Here is an 18286-nt window from a genome sequence, read left to right as displayed (position 1 = left end):
ACCTGTCACCCCCGTCTCCGCCTGTTAAATACACATCAAAGAGAAATATTCGACAAGGTAGCAAGAAAAAAGCTACCAAAGTTCCTCGCAGTTCAAGCAAGCCTCCTAGACCCAAGCGAGGACTGTTTACTTTTAGGGTTCTCGTGGATCGCTTATATAATGCCCTCAGCCTTCCAGAAACATTTAGAGGCATTATTGATATGTTTATACCTACAGTAGAAGAATATCTTCGGAATCTGACACAATCACGGCCCCTCCTTGCTGCGATCATATCTTTCGATGGATAATTCATCAAGTGAGGTACAAGATATGATCACTGTGCTACAGTGGAACTGTCGTAGTCTAAAACCTAAATTAGACCTGTTTAAGTTTTTGATTCACAACTCTGATTGTGATATATTTGCCCTTTGTGAAACATGGCTTTCTTCTGAAAATGAACTCAACTTCCACGCTTCTAACATTATACGCCAGGATAGAGATGACCATTATGGGGGAGTTCTTTTGGGGATCAAAAAGACTCATTTTATAGAATTCCAATCGCGACTCATCCTGGCGTAGAAATCGTCGCTTGCCAAATAAACGTAGCTTCCGTTTACATTCCTCCAAGAATTTCAATTAACCGCCGTCATCTTTGGAATGCGGTTTCTGCACTATCACATCCAGTTTTAATTTTGGGTGATATTAACGCACATGGTACAGGGTGGGGCGAACCATATGACGATAATAGAGCGGCCATTTTCTATGATTTGTGCGACGATTTCAATTTGAACATTTTAAATACAGGTGAAGTGACACGTGTTGCATCTGAGGGCAATGAAAGTTGTCTCAACCTATTACTGGGGTCAAGTTCACTATCATTCGATTGTTTGTGGAAGGTAATCGAGGATCCTCATGGTAGTGATCACTTACCCATAATAACCACCATAAAGCATAATAGTGAAAAGTCAGACCATCCAATTCAGGTTCCTTTTGACCTCACAAGGAATATCGATTAGCAAAAGTATGCAGAAGCGGTATCTTTTGGAATCGAATCAAGAGTACGCAAAGCTCGAAAGACAGCTGAGAAACCTGCTGAAAGCGAAGAAGCGTAGTTATTGGCGACACTTCATTGAGGGTCTCTCATAAGAAACTTCAATGACAACGCTTTGGAGAGTGGCTCGCAACATGCGAAACCGCTCTTCTTCTAATGAGAGTTAACCTTCTACACAGGATTAACCTCGCGTTGAGAAATGTTTGTACTAAGTGCGGTTCCGGTTATGATGACATCGACCACGTAGTTTGGCAATGCCCGGATAATGACGCCTCCAGAGCGCTACTATTGAATACCCTTGAGGCCCGAGGTAGACAACCCTTTGTTGTTATGAGAGATGTGTTGGGGACCCGCGATGTCACATACATGGGATGTATTTTCGACTTTCTTCGCTCTGCTGGTATAAAAGTTTAATTCGCTTGTGTTTTCTTCTCCAGATTTTTTTGTTTTCTCTGTTTTGCCCTCTTTGTGTTACCAAGCTGCTCCTGGCCATCCGGGAGACCGGCTCCGTAAAGCGTTATACGCGATTGAGCCCCAAATAAATGAACTAGATAAAAAAAATATATGTATTGCTTTTTGTAGGAATTTTTAAAATTTTACTGGAGATTTCCAGCAATTCCATGCTAAAGGTGAAGAGTTAGATTCCTGGTCAGTATGGGAAATTTTCGTAATGAAAATCCTAATGTTTCACACAGAAATATTGAAAAAAAAAAAACATTTCCATATTGTTTCAATAATTTAAAACACCTCACGGAAGAGTTAAAACTTCCACGAGGATAAAATCTACCCAGTCTCCCCTACATCAACAACACGAGTGGTCTTGGTCTACTGCCGCAGGTATGCTGCGGATACCATTCCATGCCGCGATAAACTAATTACGAAAGAACCGACTAGGACAACAAGGTAGACGCGTCCGAATTCTATCGTCCTTTCGTACTAGGTACATACTGAACAGTGCTGATGCCACTCGCTCATCAGTGTCAGAACCGTACGGTTAGCGTCAGTCGACAGCATGTAGTGCGGTTCGATGGGATTCGTGACTATGTAATGGATAGGAATAACCTACAACATGGTTCTTAATTTAATGTGGGCAAACAACATCGGCGAGAGTATGGCGTTTATCAAGGGAACAACGTTGGAATCGGACGTACTGAGACCCAGCTTCGTAAAAGAGGAATGCAGCAAATGTTGTTAAATTCAAGACCTTTAATATAATAAAACCATACTCTACTTGAAAATGTCAATTCCGTTCTCTTCCCGGCTCTGGTGTAAATTACGGTCGAAAAAGTGTTTCCGGGAGGAGGCAACAATGCTTTCCTACTCCCTGTAATTCGGTTGGGTTTTATTACTCTGTCGAATTGTTTCCGCTTTGTTTTCCTTGGATGCTTTTCCCAATGCCTACCCGTCGTTGGTTTTTGAAAATGGTGGGCTCGGGTTCTCTTCAGGTTTTTATTGCTCGTCTAAGAAATAAACAGTTTATTTGAGCGGATTGAAGTATGTTAACTGCTTAAGAAAATTGCGTTGAGGGCATATTAAGAACCATTTAAGGTTCCTGCTCAAAAAGGTTCCAATCGGACTTTTATTTTGTTTTTCAGAATGCAAACTTTCGTCAACTTCAAAGTTATTTTCCACAGCAATTCAAAAGTTAGGATCATATTTTAAATGGGGCTTCCAGAAAATTTAAAAACGTCTAGAATAAGAAAAGCAATTATAATTTATCATTCAGATTTGATCTACTTCAAAAGCTGGTCGTTAGCTGAAATTTCTGCAGTTCTCTATTTTGGAATTGGTACAATACTTTCATTTTGTTGGCTATTTTTAGTTACAGCAAACTTGTGCAATGAATGCAAGTCCGCAGTTGAAAAAAAACAAAATTGCTTTTCTTATCTCCAATTCGCTCTCATTTCAGTCGCTGCAGATCCCGGAACGCACAGCAAACTGTAATAGACCCAAACGACTTCCCAAACAGCAGGGCACCAGAGATCCAATGCAGATGTGACCAACAAATTGCATAACTACACTGCTCCACTTCGCCCACTCTCTCTGGTGTCCCGGTCTACTTACTAATGGGCGCACTTCAGCAGCACTCCGAGCAAAAAGCAACAGTCAAGCGGCACGACGCGACGCGGTGGACGGCGACAGTGCAGGTTGTAGATACCCACCTAGTATAGCTGTGACAACGACCGACAACCGACCGACGACGACAATCATGCGGTTTCGCCCGAGTGGGGTCAATTTATCTTTTTTAATTTGACATTCGAGCGGGACAAATAGGAGCCATTATTAAGTTATCCTATCGTCTCACATTGGAGTAAATCACATCAAAACCTGATCATAAGTGGAAAAACTCAAAATGAAGTAATTTGGTTTTCCGTTGTGTTTTTGCCAAGTGTAGTTATCGTATTATCGTTTGACAGTTAAGGCGCTGTCCATAAACCACGTGGTCATTTTTTGGGACTTCTCAACACCCCCCCCGCGTGGTCATTAGTCCATACAAAATTTTTTTTTCGTCCATACAAAATGGTCATTGGCCGAACCCCCCCTCATGACCACGTGGTTTATGGACAGCCCCTAAGTAGTGTACAAATGTTTTGTTTACGCTTATCAGAAGAGGTTAAGTGAAGCTGATGTTAAGCCGTTTTCTTTGATATAACTCACAGCGCGTGCTAGTTTTGACCGTACAAAGTGAATGAAATTGATAGTCAATCAATTCAACAATGCAGTTTGTTAATGAAGGTTAATGTTGTTATTCTGTTAATTTGAAACCCAAACAAATTGACGTTGAATTTACATACAATATATGAAAATATTGAAAAAAATATTTGATGGAATCCTTTACCGTACATTCAAAATGAAATAAGTTGATTTTCCGGCTGTTTCCGGAAAATCTGCGTTTAGTGTATGATAAAACTATTGTTCCTCTTTCAAATGCAGAAAGAAAACCTTCCGGATGTTTCCGATTTCAAAAGTTGCAACACTTTGAAAAAATCGTGATAGTTATATTATTATATGATATTATTTGCGTTAAAACACTATTTGGCCCTCTAAACGCTGAAAACTAGAAATCAACAGCTTTCAAGCAAAAAAAAAAGTTTAAAATCGGTCAACTGGTTCAAAAGTTGCGATTTTTTGAAAAATTTTAGTTTCGAAAAATTTTGACTTTTACAATCATAAAATTGGTCACCCTAATGACGAAACAAAAAAATACGAAAACTATGAAATACGTTTCATTACTAATTTGGGTTGCATTTGGGTTGTGAAAATGCGTCAAAATAATTTTGATCAGTTTTGATGTACTAGGTGCTCCACTGTGCGTCTCCTCTCGCTAGTGGTGTGTCTGGTCTGGACTGGATGGATATGCAGCATCGCGCCTGCAATCAGTTGAGAAGAACGAAGAACGGAGAAGCTCGGAAGTCGTTTCACTCAATCAATTTAGTGGCGCGAGTAACTTACTCCCATTTTCAATCGAGGTGAAGAGTTTGTTTGCATTAATTTCAATCAGAGTCGGGGAGCCCTAGAGACAGACAGTCTCCCGAAAAAAAGTATTCGGATTTCAATGTAGCGTAACCTTCCTTTTGCATCACATTGGCAGCTGATCACTGATGTAGAGAACGGTTTGTGATAAAAATGACCCTAATGCCAAAGGAGGGTTAAGAAGTCTCTGCTTCAGAATTACGTTTCATCAGATGATACGAACAAGTGAACGATTCATCTCTTTTTTAACCCTTATGTGGCCGGCAGGGTACCCGGGTACCCAGCACCCATTCAAAATACACGGTGTAGAAAAAAGCAAAAAGTTTGCCGGCCACATAACGGTTAAAAAATAGATTTAAGATTCGTATAACACTTTACATTAATTGAGCTCACACCGCTATTTAGTAGCACATTTCATTTCATTTATTTAGTTAACTTCAAATTCATGATAATACTGAATCAACAATTTGCCGCCATAATACTCGATTTGCAGCTGCAGCTCTCCAACCTCGGTCACGCCCAACACTCGCCAGATCACGCTCCACCTGGTCCGCCCATCGTGCTCTCTGCGCTCCACGCCTTCTTGTACCAACTGGATGGTTAGCAAACACCAACTTTGCAGGGTTGTTGTCCGGCATTCTTGCAACATGCCCTGCCCATCGTATCCTTCCGGCTTTGGCCACTTTCTGGATGCTGGGTTCGCCGTAAAGTGCAGCGAGCTCGTGATTCATCCTTCTCCGCCACACACCGTTCTCCTGCACGCCGCCGAAGATCGTTCTTAGCACGCGTCGCTCGAAAACTCCGAGTGCTTGCAAGTCCTCCTCGAGCATCGTCCATGTCTCGTGTCCGTAGAGAACCACCGGTCTTATTAGCGTCTTGTACATGGTACATTTGGTGCGGGGGTGAATCTTTTTTGACCGCAGTTTCTTCTGGAGCCAATAGTAGCCACGATTTCCACTGATGATGCGCCTTCGTATTTCATGGCTCACGATATTGTCCGCCGTTAGCAAAGAACCGAGGTAGACGAATTCTTCTACCACCTCGAAAGTATCCCCGTCTATCGTAACATTGCTGCCAAGGCTTGTCCTGTCTCGCTCAGTCCCACCTACCAGCATGTACTTTGTCTTAGCCGCATTCACCACCAGTCCGACCTTTGCTGCTTCACGTTTCAGGCGGGTGTACTGTTCTGCCACCGTTCCAAATGTTCTAGCAATAATATCCATGTCATCCGCAAAACAGACAAATTGGCTGGATTTCGTGAAGATCGTACCCCGGCTGTTGAGCCCGGCTCGTCGCATAACACCTTCCAGGGCGATGTTGAATAGTAGGCAGGAAAGTCCATCACCTTGTCGTAGTCCCCGTCGAGATTCGAATGAACTGGATAGTTCACCCGAAATCCTTACGCTGTTCTGCACACCGTCCATCGTTGCTCTTATCAGTCTAGTCAGCTTCCCGGGAAAGCTGTTCTCGTCCATAATTTTCCATAGCTCTGTGCGGTCGATACTGTCGTATGCCGCTTTGAAGTCGATGAACAGGTGATGCGTTGGGACCTGGTATTCACGGCATTTCTGGAGGATTTTCCGTACGGTGAAGATCTGGTCCGTTGTCGACCGGCCGTCGATGAAACCGGCTTGGTAACTTCCCACGAACTCATTTACTTTAGGTGAAAGACGACGGAAGATGATCTGGGATAGCATTTTGTAGGCGGCATTCAAAATGGTGATGGCTCGAAAGTTCTCACACATTAACTTGTCGCCTTTCTTATGGAAGGGACAGATTATCCCTTCCTTCCACTCCTCCGGTAGCTGTTCGGTTTCCCAGATCTTGACTACTAACTGGTGCAGACAGGTGGCCAACTTTTCCGGGCCCATCTTGATGAGTTCTGCTGCGATACCGTCCTTACCAGCCGCTTTGTTGTTTTTGAGCTGGTGGATGGCATCCTTAACTTCCCTCAGCGTGGGAGTTGGTTCGTTCCCGTCCTCTGCTGCACCAACATAGTCATTTCCTCCGCTGTCTTGGTCCTCCGTGCCTACATTCTCTTCGCCATTCAGGTGCTCGTCGAAGTGCTGCTTCCACCTTTCGATCACCTCACGTTTGTCCGTCAGGAGGCTCCCGTCCTTATCCCTGCAGATTTCGGCTTGCGGCACGTAGCCTTTGCGGGATGCGTTGAGCTTCTGATAGAACTTACGTGTTTCCTGTGAACGGCACAGCAGCTCCATTTCCTCGCACTCCGCTTCTTCCAGGCGGCGCTTTTTCACCCGGAAGAGACGGGTCTGCTGCTTCCGCTTCTGTCTGTATCGCTCCACATTCTGTCGGGTTCCATGCTGCAGCATTACCGCCCGCGCTGCATCCTTCTCCTCCAGAACCGCTCTACACACCTCGTCGAACCAATCGTTTCGTCGACTCCGTTCTACGTACCCGATAGTGCTCTCGGCTGCGTTGTTGATGGCTGCTTTGACTGTACTCCAGCAGTCCTCTAGAGGGGCCACATCGAGCACACCCTCGTCCGGCAACGCTGCCTCGAGATTCTGCGCGTATGCGGTGGCGACATCCGGTTGCTTCAGTCGCTCTAGATCGTACCGGGGCGGCCACCGGTAATGTACGTTGTTAATAACGGAGAGTTTTGGGCGCAGTTTAACCATCACCAGGTAGTGATCAGAGTCGATATTAGCGCCACGATAGGTCCTGACGTCGATAATGTCGGAGAAGTGCCGTGCATCAATCAAAGCGTGGTCGATTTGCGATTCCGTTTGTTGTGGTGATCTCCAGGTGTAACGATATGGGAGGCTGTGCTGGAAGAAGGTGCTACGAATGGCCATGTTCTTGGAGGCGGCGAAATCGATGAGGCGTAGGCCATTTTCGTTCGTCAGCTGGTGGGCGCTGAACTTTCCAATCGTCGGTCTGAATTCCTCCTCCTGGCCTACCTGAGCGTTTAGATCCCCTATGATGATCTTGACGTCGTGGTTTGGGCAGCGGTCGTACTCGCGTTCGAGCTGCGCGTAAAATGCGTCTTTGCCATCATCAGTGCTTCCGGAGTGAGGGCTGTGCACGTTTATTATGCTAATGTTGAAGAATCGGCCCTTGATCCTCAACCTGCACATTCTTTCGTCGATCGGCCACCAACCGATCACGCGCCTCTGCATGTCGCCCATCACTATAAAAGCTGTTCCCAGCTCACGTGTGTTGCCGCAACTCTGGTAGATGGTATGATTACCTCTAAACGTTCGCACCATAGATCCTGTCCAACACACCTCCTGCAGCGCTACGATTCCGAACCCGCGGTCCTTCAGTAGATCGGCGAGTATGCGGGTGCTCCCGATGAAGTTAAGAGATCTGCAGTTCCACGTACCGAGCTTCCAATCGCAAGTCCCTTTTCGTCGCTGTGGTCGTCGCCATTGGTATCGGTTCGCATTCTTCTCTTGTTGATTTTCCGGTGCTAGTCTTTTTTACGGCTGGCTCGCAGGGCCTGACACCAACCCACTAACCCAGGGAGCTGGGCTTACCTTCCCGGAAGCTACGGGTTCTGCATTGGCATTTCCTCCAACTACAGTGCTAAATAGCTAGGCTCGAGCGCAATGAAATATGAATATATAGTTTTGTTAATGTTTTGATAACGTTAATGGAAATTTACTCACAAAACGTTTAACCTAACTCACAAAAAAACCTAATTAATCCACCTAGCGGTGATGGTGCCTTCATAAATCGATTTCAACAAAACTCAAGTGCCATGTTGATAAAAGTCGCATTTTCATGCGTTTATAAATATCCATTTCATGGCACCAAAAATCATATCGTTTATCTGGATTTTGATGTATGAGCTCTAATCTTTTGAAAAAAAACCGCCTTCTTGAAATTTGAGCCGCCATTTTGGATTTAAGTCCGCCATATTGGAAATTCTGGTTGCCGTTTTTGGACCCCAGACTTCTTCCCCATACCAGATGTACCCATATAAAACTGTTTTTGAGCCTAAAACTCCATTAAACAGCCGCCATCTTGAATTTAGAGCCGTCATCTTGGATTTGGAACCGTCTTGTCTATTCTGTCGCCATTTTTGGAGTCCACACGTCTTTCCTATACCAAATATAACCATATTGCATGGTCTGAGTGCCTTAAACCAGGACCGCTAAATATCAGTCTCAGTGCCTGTTTTTCAGCCGAAAATGAGTGACTGCGGCGGTCGTTTTCAGTTCCTCAATGTGAGAACTAACAGAGTCCGAGAGCTCCATTCGTGAGCGACCAACCAAGTTCAATTCCCAATCATCCACCCACACACTAGGCACTCATGCTGACAGGCCATTCATCTCAAGCGGTGGCTTGTGAGAGTGAGTACCCTATATACCACGGGTGAAAACACTCAACTACAGAAAATTGAATGGAAATTTACCCCTGTCGCTTGCAGTACACTGCGTGCGAGTGTGAGTACCTTTTTCATTTCGCTCCCGCGTTGCCGATTGGAAAACAACAATGACAGGCAAACCGAAACGGAGAAAATGAAAAAGGCAAAATATCGCTATCATAAAGGCCTGTCGAAAAATTGCAGCCCTACCTAAAACTCAATTTAACTTCCGCCATTTTAAATATTAGGCTGCCATCTTGAATTTTTAGCCGATATCGTGGAACTTCTGCTCTCCAGTGTTGATTTTCGCACATAACTCGTCAACCATGCTTAAAGCTACAAACATCTCCGCAGTTAGATGTGTCGCGTGGTGGGGCTTGGTTCAGTTTTATATACAGCCAGTTCTACCTGTGCTGGTCCGGATCACTGAAATGGCCATAGCGCCGGAATGCCTTGACCGATCCGAACCATTTTTACTAGCAAAAAATGCGATAAAATTCCGGTTCGATTCAAGCTATAACCCGAAAAATCCGGGATGTGGCAAGTACCTTAAAAGTGACTGACCTTTTTTGTACACACACATACATACACACAGACATCTGTTCAATTCATCGAACTGAGTTGATTGGTATTTGTGACTTGACCCTCGGCTGGACCTGCTTCGTTTTTAGCAGAACTTTCTAGGTTTTGATCGCCTCCACTTTTATCGACACCTGCTATGGTGGATATCTACACAACTTTGAATGATCGTGTTGGTGTGGTAATACAATATGGTGAGGTGTTTAATAAATTTTGGGTATTTACATTGGAGTATGTGATTGTGTTTGTGTGTTGTTCGCATTCTCTACATGTCCCATTTCGTTTACTATTCGTGTTCCGCTAGCTTTTTATTCTTCGTGTAATATGCCTGCGTAGATTGCATGTAGTCCATCAGTATCGGTTCGTCTGTTGATGCTGTATCTGTTCTTTGCGATCTGACGCATCTCTAGAAATTGCAGAATTTGTTTTGTTTACTTTCTCTAAAATTTGGACCTGTTTCAGATCGAACCTGTGGTTTTCTTCTATGCTGTGCTGCAGTAACGCCGTCCTTTCACTCAGCGATGCTGTTCGTGGATTCCTGTTGTCTGCGCCTTGCTCGATAAGCCTGTCCATGGTGTTGTAGAGTGCCCGATGACCGCTTATTCTGGTTTTCAAACGATTTTTGGTCATTCCAATATAGTATGCCGGGCAGCAGTTGGAACATTGTATGTAGTACACGACATTGTTTTTATCATCGAGTGGAATGGGATCTTTAATTCTTAAGAATAGATTGCCGACCGTGTAAACATTGTATATGGAGAGTTTTATGATTGAATATTCACGTCCTATCCACCCTGTCCACTCTTGACCATTGAACCATTGAATGGTGCTTGGGACTAGCTACACACTCTCAATGTGCACAATTCGAGAGTTCAATGTTTAAAAGTCGCTGGCCACGTCCTTTCGGTCATCGGGAGAGGGTAGGAATGTTAGTTCGACAAACGTTATTACTAGAAACCGTGGAATCCACAGCATCCCCACAGTTGTCTCAGGAAGTAATATTTGTTAGTAGAGTAAGGTAGGGTGTGAATCTGGAAGTCACCTATGGTAGGTAATATGATTCACACCACTGGACATATGCGTCGCGATAATCGTAGAACAAGGGAGATTCCGATTGTACCGATCAATCACAAGATAAAAAAACCCTAATTAATGCACCTAGCGGTGATGGTGCCTTTCTCGTGCTTTAAAATATCCTTCCAACAAAACTCGAGCGACATGTTGATGACATTGACATAAATACAAAATGAAAACTGCTTGCTAAATCTACTCAATATGGATACATTTTATATTAGCATAACATCCAATATTCAGAAAATATAAGACAACGATCCAAAACTCAAACCAAACAAGTGTCACTAAGCCGCAAAATTTTGAGTCATTTTAGATTTTCCGGTCATCATTTTATGACTCCGGATATCTACCCCAACTAAACTAACCGCCATCTTGAACATTGAGACACCATCTTGGATGCTCTGGTATTCATTTTTGGACCCTGTACCTAAAATTACATAAAATAGTCGCCGTATTGAATTTTGGCATGTCGTTTATGATTTTCTGGTTACCAGTTTTGGGCAAAGACCGGCATTCTTCCCCATTCAAACTATAGTCATATTACAGACCTTGTGAAACAGCGCACAGCTTGGGTTTTCTAATTACAAATTTTAAATTCTGGACATATTTGCATACAAAATATGCCCATAATGCAAGAAATCCTATAAAATAGGCACTAACTTGAATACTGGGCCTTTGGACCGCTATCTTGGATACTCTGGTGGACTCCGAACATATTTCCCATATCAAATACACTTATTTTACATAGTTTTAGAGCTCAAAATTCCTTAAAACAGCCACCATCTTCTGTTGACACGATCAAATTCTTATTTTTCCATTCAACGTTGAGGCCTGCTATTAATTTACACCTTAGAAATCTGAAATGGTACGATTTGATGAGATCGCTTTAGTTTTGTCTATATTTTGTTCTCATATATGAGAACTTAGACCTATTCGTCACTATTGTTCATACCAAATGTTAATCAGGCCATTAAACAAAGCCACGATTTAATTTTTCACATGAACGTTGGTTCTGCTACACAACAGCTAGTCTCTAATGTGATCTAAGGCTATTTTCTTGCTAACCGTTCATTAGATTATCAAAAAATCTGCGATCTGATGTGTCGTATGTATTTATTTGGTTCATTTTTATATTTGGTAATTTCCGGTGGGATAGCCGGATCTGATTCCATGAGTCATGGACCATGACACTACCGGTTGTCCTAATTATGGTCTGAGAATATTTTATTGCTATTTATTCACCTTTACCTAACCACCGCGATTTGATATATCGCATGAATGGGTTTGCTTCACTTTTACTCCTAACCACTTTCGAAGTCACAGCTGAACCCGCAACACTACCGGGAATCTAATGTGGTCTGAACCTATTTTTCCATCAGGTTGTCGATAAGTCGTGATCAATCTTGTTAGAGATCACAGTCATTTGAACCTTTTCGTTGATATTCAGCCTCCTTTGTTTCCGACATTCGCAACACAAGCAATCAAACTACTGTTCGAAACAAAAATGTCAAACGAATGCACTTCACCACGATAGCGGCTTCGGGAGACGGTTCGGCTTTTGTTATGCCTGTCTTCTTCCATAATAATTTGATGTGACGCATGTACGGGTTTGTTTCTCTTTCAGATTTAACCACTTCGGCGGGAACCCCGGAACGGGTTCCGGAACACTACCGGTTCAGATATGATCTGAAACTATTTTCCTGCTTACCGCTCATCAGGTTATCGAAAATGCCATGGTTTGATGTGTCGCATGCATGGGTTTGGTTCAAATGTATATTTGGCCACTTCCAGCGGGACGCCCAGAACCGGTTCTGGAACACTACCGGTTCAGATATGGTCCGAGATGATTTTCCTGCTCATTATCCATCAGGTCATCGAAAATGCCGTGGTTTGATGTGTCGCATGCATGGGTTTGGTTCAATTGTATTTTTGACCACTTCCAGTGGAACGCCTAGAACCGGTTACGGAACACTACCGGTTCAGATATGGTCTGAGATGATTTTCCTGCTCATTGTCCATCAGGTCATCTAAAATGCCGTGGTTTGATGTGTTGCTTGCATGGGTTTGGTTCAAATGTATATTTGGCCACTTCCAGCGGGACGCCCAGAACCGGTTCTGGAACACTACCGGTTCAGATATGGTCCGAGATGATTTTCCTGCTCATTATCCATCAGGTCATCGAAAATGCCGTGGTTTGATGTGCCGCATGCATGGGTTTGGTTCAATTGTATATTTGGCCACTTCCAGTGGGACGACTAGAACTGGTTCCGGAACACTACCGGTTCAGATATGGTCTGAGATGGTTTTCCTGCTCATTGTCCATCAGGTCATCGAAAATGCCGTGGTTGGATGTGTCGCATGCATGGGTTTGGTTCAATTGTATTTTTGACCACTTCCAGTGGAACGCCTAGAACCGGTTACGGAACACTACCGGTTCAGATATGGTCTGAGATGATTTTCCTGCTCATTGTCCATCAGGTCATCTAAAATGCCGTGGTTTGATGTGTTGCTTGCATGGGTTTGGTTCAAATGTATATTTGGCCACTTCCAGCGGGACGCCCAGAACCGGTTCTGGAACACTACCGGTTCAGATATGGTCCGAGATGATTTTCCTGCTCATTATCCATCAGGTCATCGAAAATGCCGTGGTTTGATGTGCCGCATGCATGGGTTTGGTTCAATTGTATATTTGGCCACTTCCAGTGGGACGACTAGAACTGGTTCCGGAACACTACCGGTTCAGATATGGTCTGAGATGGTTTTCCTGCTCATTGTCCATCAGGTCATCGAAAATGCCGTGGTTTGATGTGTCGCATGCATGGGTTTGGTTCAATTGTATTTTTGACCACTTCCAGTGGAACGCCTAGAACCGGTTACGGAACACTACCGGTTCAGATATGGTCTGAGATGATTTTCCTGCTCATTGTCCATCAGGTCATCTAAAATGCCGTGGTTTGATGTGTTGCTTGCATGGGTTTGGTTCAAATGTATATTTGGCCACTTCCAGCGGGACGCCCAGAACCGGTTCTGGAACACTACCGGTTCAGATATGGTCCGAGATGATTTTCCTGCTCATTATCCATCAGGTCATCGAAAATGCCGTGGTTTGATGTGTCGCATGCATGGGTTTGGTTCAATTGTATTTTTGACCACTTCCAGTGGAACGCCTAGAACCGGTGCCGGAACACTACCGGTTCAGATATGGTCTGAGACTATTTTCCTACTAACCGTTCATCAGCTTATCGAAAAAGCCGCTATTTGATGTGTCGCATGCATGAGTGTGGTTCACTTTTATATTTGACCACTTCCGGTGGGGCACCCGGAACCGGTTCCGGGACACTACCGGTTCAGATATGGTCTGAGACTATTTTTCTACTAACCGTTCATCAGGTTAATGAAAAAGCCGCTATTTGATATGTCGCATGCATGGGTTTGTAGCATTTTAATATTTGACCACTTCCGGCAGGACACCCGGAGCCGGTTCCGGGACACTACCGGTTCAGATATGGTCTGAGACTATTTTCTTGCTTACCATTGATCAGATGATCGAAAAAGCCGCGGTTTGATGTATCGCATGCATGGGTTTGTAGCATTTTCATATCTGGCCCCTTCCTGGGGTACCGGTCCGGAACACCAAAATGGCCATAACTCCGGAACGGCTGGACCGATTCGAACCATTTTCAATAGGAAACAATGGGACCAGATTCCGCGTCGAATGAACCATCGGTCATTAAAATCGGTTGAGGTTTACTGCCAAGAAGTGATGTGAGTTTTTTTGTACACACACATACACACACACATACATACACACACACACACACATACATACACACACACAGACATCACCTCAATTCGTCGAGCTGAGTTGATTGGTATATGTGACTCGACCCTCCGGGCCTTCGTCGCTGTGAGTTCTGTACATTCAAATATGAGCATTTCATGCTTAGATTGCTATTCACGTAACTTTCTTCTAACATTTTCATTGCTTCAATATAAAGTCAATATAAGAACTGCAGGATAAATTTGTAGATGTTACGACACTCTAAGTGGTTTTAAAGGAGTTTCATGAAACCGCATTGGCAAAAGTACCACGACTCCTTCTATAAAGAAAAAAATCAGAATGATCTCACCCAATTTCATCTCGTCAGATGATCGCAACCCCGCCTTAACTCCATCAATATTTGTCTGCACCGAAGACAATAGACTGTAACTTCCACACGTTCGCGTCACTTTTACATGTTCTTCGATTACAAAGGTGATTAATGATGAGGGGAAGTGCTGCCTGCAACTGCTATCATTTGTTGCATATGACTTATACAGTATTGTATTAGAATCTGGTTGCGTGTAGATAATTTGGTAGCGTTTGATAGCTTTTAAGATGCGTTACAAGGTGTTTTCAGGCGCCTTTCAAGAGGTTTTGTGAGCCTTTTAAAGGATGTCCAAGGGGTTCCAGGGGCATTTCAAATTGATTATAATGATTTCAGGGGCGTTCGTCACATTTCAGGTTAGGGTCATATCACGGAGGATTTCAGAAACACCCTTAAATCAAAAGGCATTTCAGGGGTGCTCTACGAGTTTTTTTTTTTTTTGAAGGGGTGTTGGGAAATAATCTGAAGCATCCTAAAATCACCCAGCAGCCTCCTCGGACCCCTGAGACCTTCCTAAATCCCCAAATACGCTCTCGTTACGTCTCCAGCTATGGATCGCCAATCCGGAGACAGTGGGTTCGATTCCCGTTACAGTTGAGAACATTAAGTTGAAGCGAGGCAGGCCAAGTCCCAGTGGGGACGTATAGTCATAAAGAAACAGAAGAAGAACATCTCCGCAATGCATCCATAACGCCTGTGAAACTGAATGCTCTGAAACTTCCTGAAATGTCTCCAAAAACCTCATCAATTCCCTCGGATTCGAATGCTTCAAAAACGAAAATCCTCTGAAACTCTCTGCAATGCCTTCCAGAGCCCCGAAAACGCCACTGGTCTTCTGGTATCTCCTGAAACGCCCCTGCAACCTCCTCTTGCTCTTCCCTATACATGGCCCAAGCCGCCGTTGCCATAGTAATCGGCGATATTACACTTTTCTATGCACAATATTGGTTCTGCATTTATGCCTTGCACGTAAATTAAAAATACATAGATAGATGCAGATGAATAAATATAATCTGCATAAAAAGAGGATTTAGTTTATTCTGCATTAGAAAATGTAATCATGACTATGACAAAGGCGGCTAGAGGATGTTTATCCCTTTCGTGACGAACCAGCACAATTGTGCTGTTGAGCGGTAGCAGTTTTGCTTATTTTTTCATCTTTTTAGACTTCGTTTTATGCGATGTAAACTATTTTGATAATTCAGCCATTACTTATACTTGTATGTGTGCAACCAAACATTTGTTTACGTTGCCTGTGAAATTTACCACAACAAGGTTAACAAAAAGTGGGCAAAAATAGGAGGGGAAAATTTGACCTTTTATTTTCAAAAAATCATATCTCAAAAACTAAAAAACATACATCTCTGATTTTTTGATATGTTATGCCAAATTTCCTGATTTTTCTGAAAAAAATATAAAACCAGGGTACCTCTTTGGTCCCGAGACCATGAAAACATGAAAAAACTAATATATTTGCATATTTTATAGTACTTTTTACATTTTAGCCCCTTTAACGTATTTTTCCTGAAAACTACAATTCAATAGCTTTCAAACAAAAAAAAAAGAAATTTAAAATCGGTCAACTGGTTCAAAAGTTACGATTTTTTGAAACTTTTTAGTTTTGAAAAATTTAATTTTTTGGACCACCCTTTATGAAAATTGGTTACCCTAATGACGAAATAAAAAAATACGGGTCTAATTATTTCCGAAGAACTACAAGCCCACCAAGTTTCACGACAATCGGAGATGCACTATATCGTTTTTCTATGGAATGGCTGAATGTCAAAATGTCGATTATTATCGCACTTTCATGTACATTCTTCACAGAATGTCAGCATTTTGACTATATTTTATATGTAATTGGAAAGTATTAATACTCCATTGGGAAATTTTTGATTTATACCTGTTTTTCGCTATATTTCTTATAAAAAAAATACTATTTTTAACCCGAGTAGGTCTCAAACAACATGTATGAAATAATTGACATTAATAAAATATTTTCCAGTTTTTCGATTTTAAATGTAGGGCCCAAAATATTAATCATTTGTGAAGAAAAATCCGAAGGATTCGTACATGGAAGTTCGATAATAATTGAGATTTTGATACCGTGGAGTATCAGGAGATTTCAGGAGAACTTCGAGGGGATGACAGGGGATTTCAGGGGAGTTTAATGAGGTTTCAGGGTACTACCTGGAGGTTTTAGGAGCGTTTCTATGTGCTTTAGAGGGTATTTGACGGTCTCAAAGGGATTCTGGAGGCACCAGGGGCGCTTCAATGTGCTTTTGGGATTTTCCAGGTATCACATAGGCTTTACAGGAAATCTCATGGGCGCTTCAGAGGTTCGAAGGTGGTTTCCGGGGGGCTCCAGAGGGTCTTGAACGGTTCTTTGGGTCGTTTCAGGGGATTCCAAAAGGATTCAGGGAGGTACCTGGAAACCTCATGGACGCTTAAGGGGGACTCAGATGTGGCTTAAGGGGTTTCAGGATCACTTCAATGGCATTTCAGATGGTCTCAGGAGGTTTCCAGGGGGCTTTTGGCCGCTTCAAGGGCATTTTTGGCTTCGATGGAATTTTTCTAGTTTCTGGGGCATTTAGGCGAAGAGTTGATAACCACAACAACTGACTGTATGACGTCAAGCGTTGTCAAGATGCTGCGGGTTGCTAAGAAAATTATCTAACTAGCGCTCTCATACTATCAAAGTTCTGTGTAATATACAAAAAGTTTTCTACACCGTCCTTGTGTCACATTGGTTAAGGTACCTAGCGGGGTCGTGAAGAATTAGCATTAGGTAAAATTCACGAATGAAAAGAAATTAACAAAAGAGTTCCTAGCGAGTACTCTCAGGGCGTATCAGGTGGCTTCAGGAAGTACCAGGAGGTTTCAGGGGCGCTTCAGGGGATACTAGGGGGTTTCAGGGAATACCAGGGGGCTCAATATGGCCTCAATGGTACTTCAGGGGGTTTCAGGGGCAATTCAGAGGATCTCAAAGGCGTTTCAGGCAAGGACGTTTTCGATCATCTGGCAATCATTTCACTCATTTGTCTATAACTCAGTTCAGAAGCCTAATATCAAAATGTGATGTTCGACAAACTTGTAGATTATTGTTTTTCCTACAATTATCACCAAAGACGCCATATTCTAACTCTTATATTTACGGCGTGAAAGTGTTAGTACTACCTACTCATACTAAACGATCGGATTTTTCTATCGTTTAGTATGAGTAGGTGGTACTAGCGCTGTCACGCCGCATATATGAGAGTTAGGATATGGTGTCCTTGGTGATAATTGTAGGTAAAACATTTACAAGTTTGCCGAACATCTCATTTCAATATTATGCTTCTGAACTGAGTTATGGACAAATGAGTCAAATGATGGCCAGGTGATCGAAAACATCCTTGGTTCCAGGGTTTATCAAAGGCATTCAAAGGGGTACCAGAGGATTTCAGGGGCACCAGGAGATCTCCAGAGCGTATTAGGCGGTCTCATGGGGTACCTGGAGGCCTCCGTAGCGTTTCAGGTGATTTTAGAGGAATCCAAGAGGGTTCCAGCCTATGGGTTACTACTATTGACCCCCAAACGCTTCTTAGCTCCTGAGATCCGTCCAGAAAACCCTCGCAACCACTTGAAAAACCCCAGAAACATCCA

The 18286-nt window shown here is 43.2% G+C and overlaps 1 protein-coding gene across 2 annotated transcripts in view; it reads right to left on the bottom strand.

Annotated features, from left to right (window-relative positions):
* The window catches only part of LOC109424672 (prolactin-releasing peptide receptor), a 561567-nt gene that overhangs the window by 129683 nt on the left and 413598 nt on the right, over positions 1-18286 (bottom strand). The gene's annotated exons all lie outside the window — the stretch shown is intronic.

The sequence above is a fragment of the Aedes albopictus genome, chromosome 3 (assembly GCF_035046485.1).
Source record: "Aedes albopictus strain Foshan chromosome 3, AalbF5, whole genome shotgun sequence".
NCBI lineage: Eukaryota > Metazoa > Arthropoda > Insecta > Diptera > Culicidae > Aedes > Aedes albopictus.
This window is presented reverse-complemented; position numbering and strand designations above follow the sequence as displayed.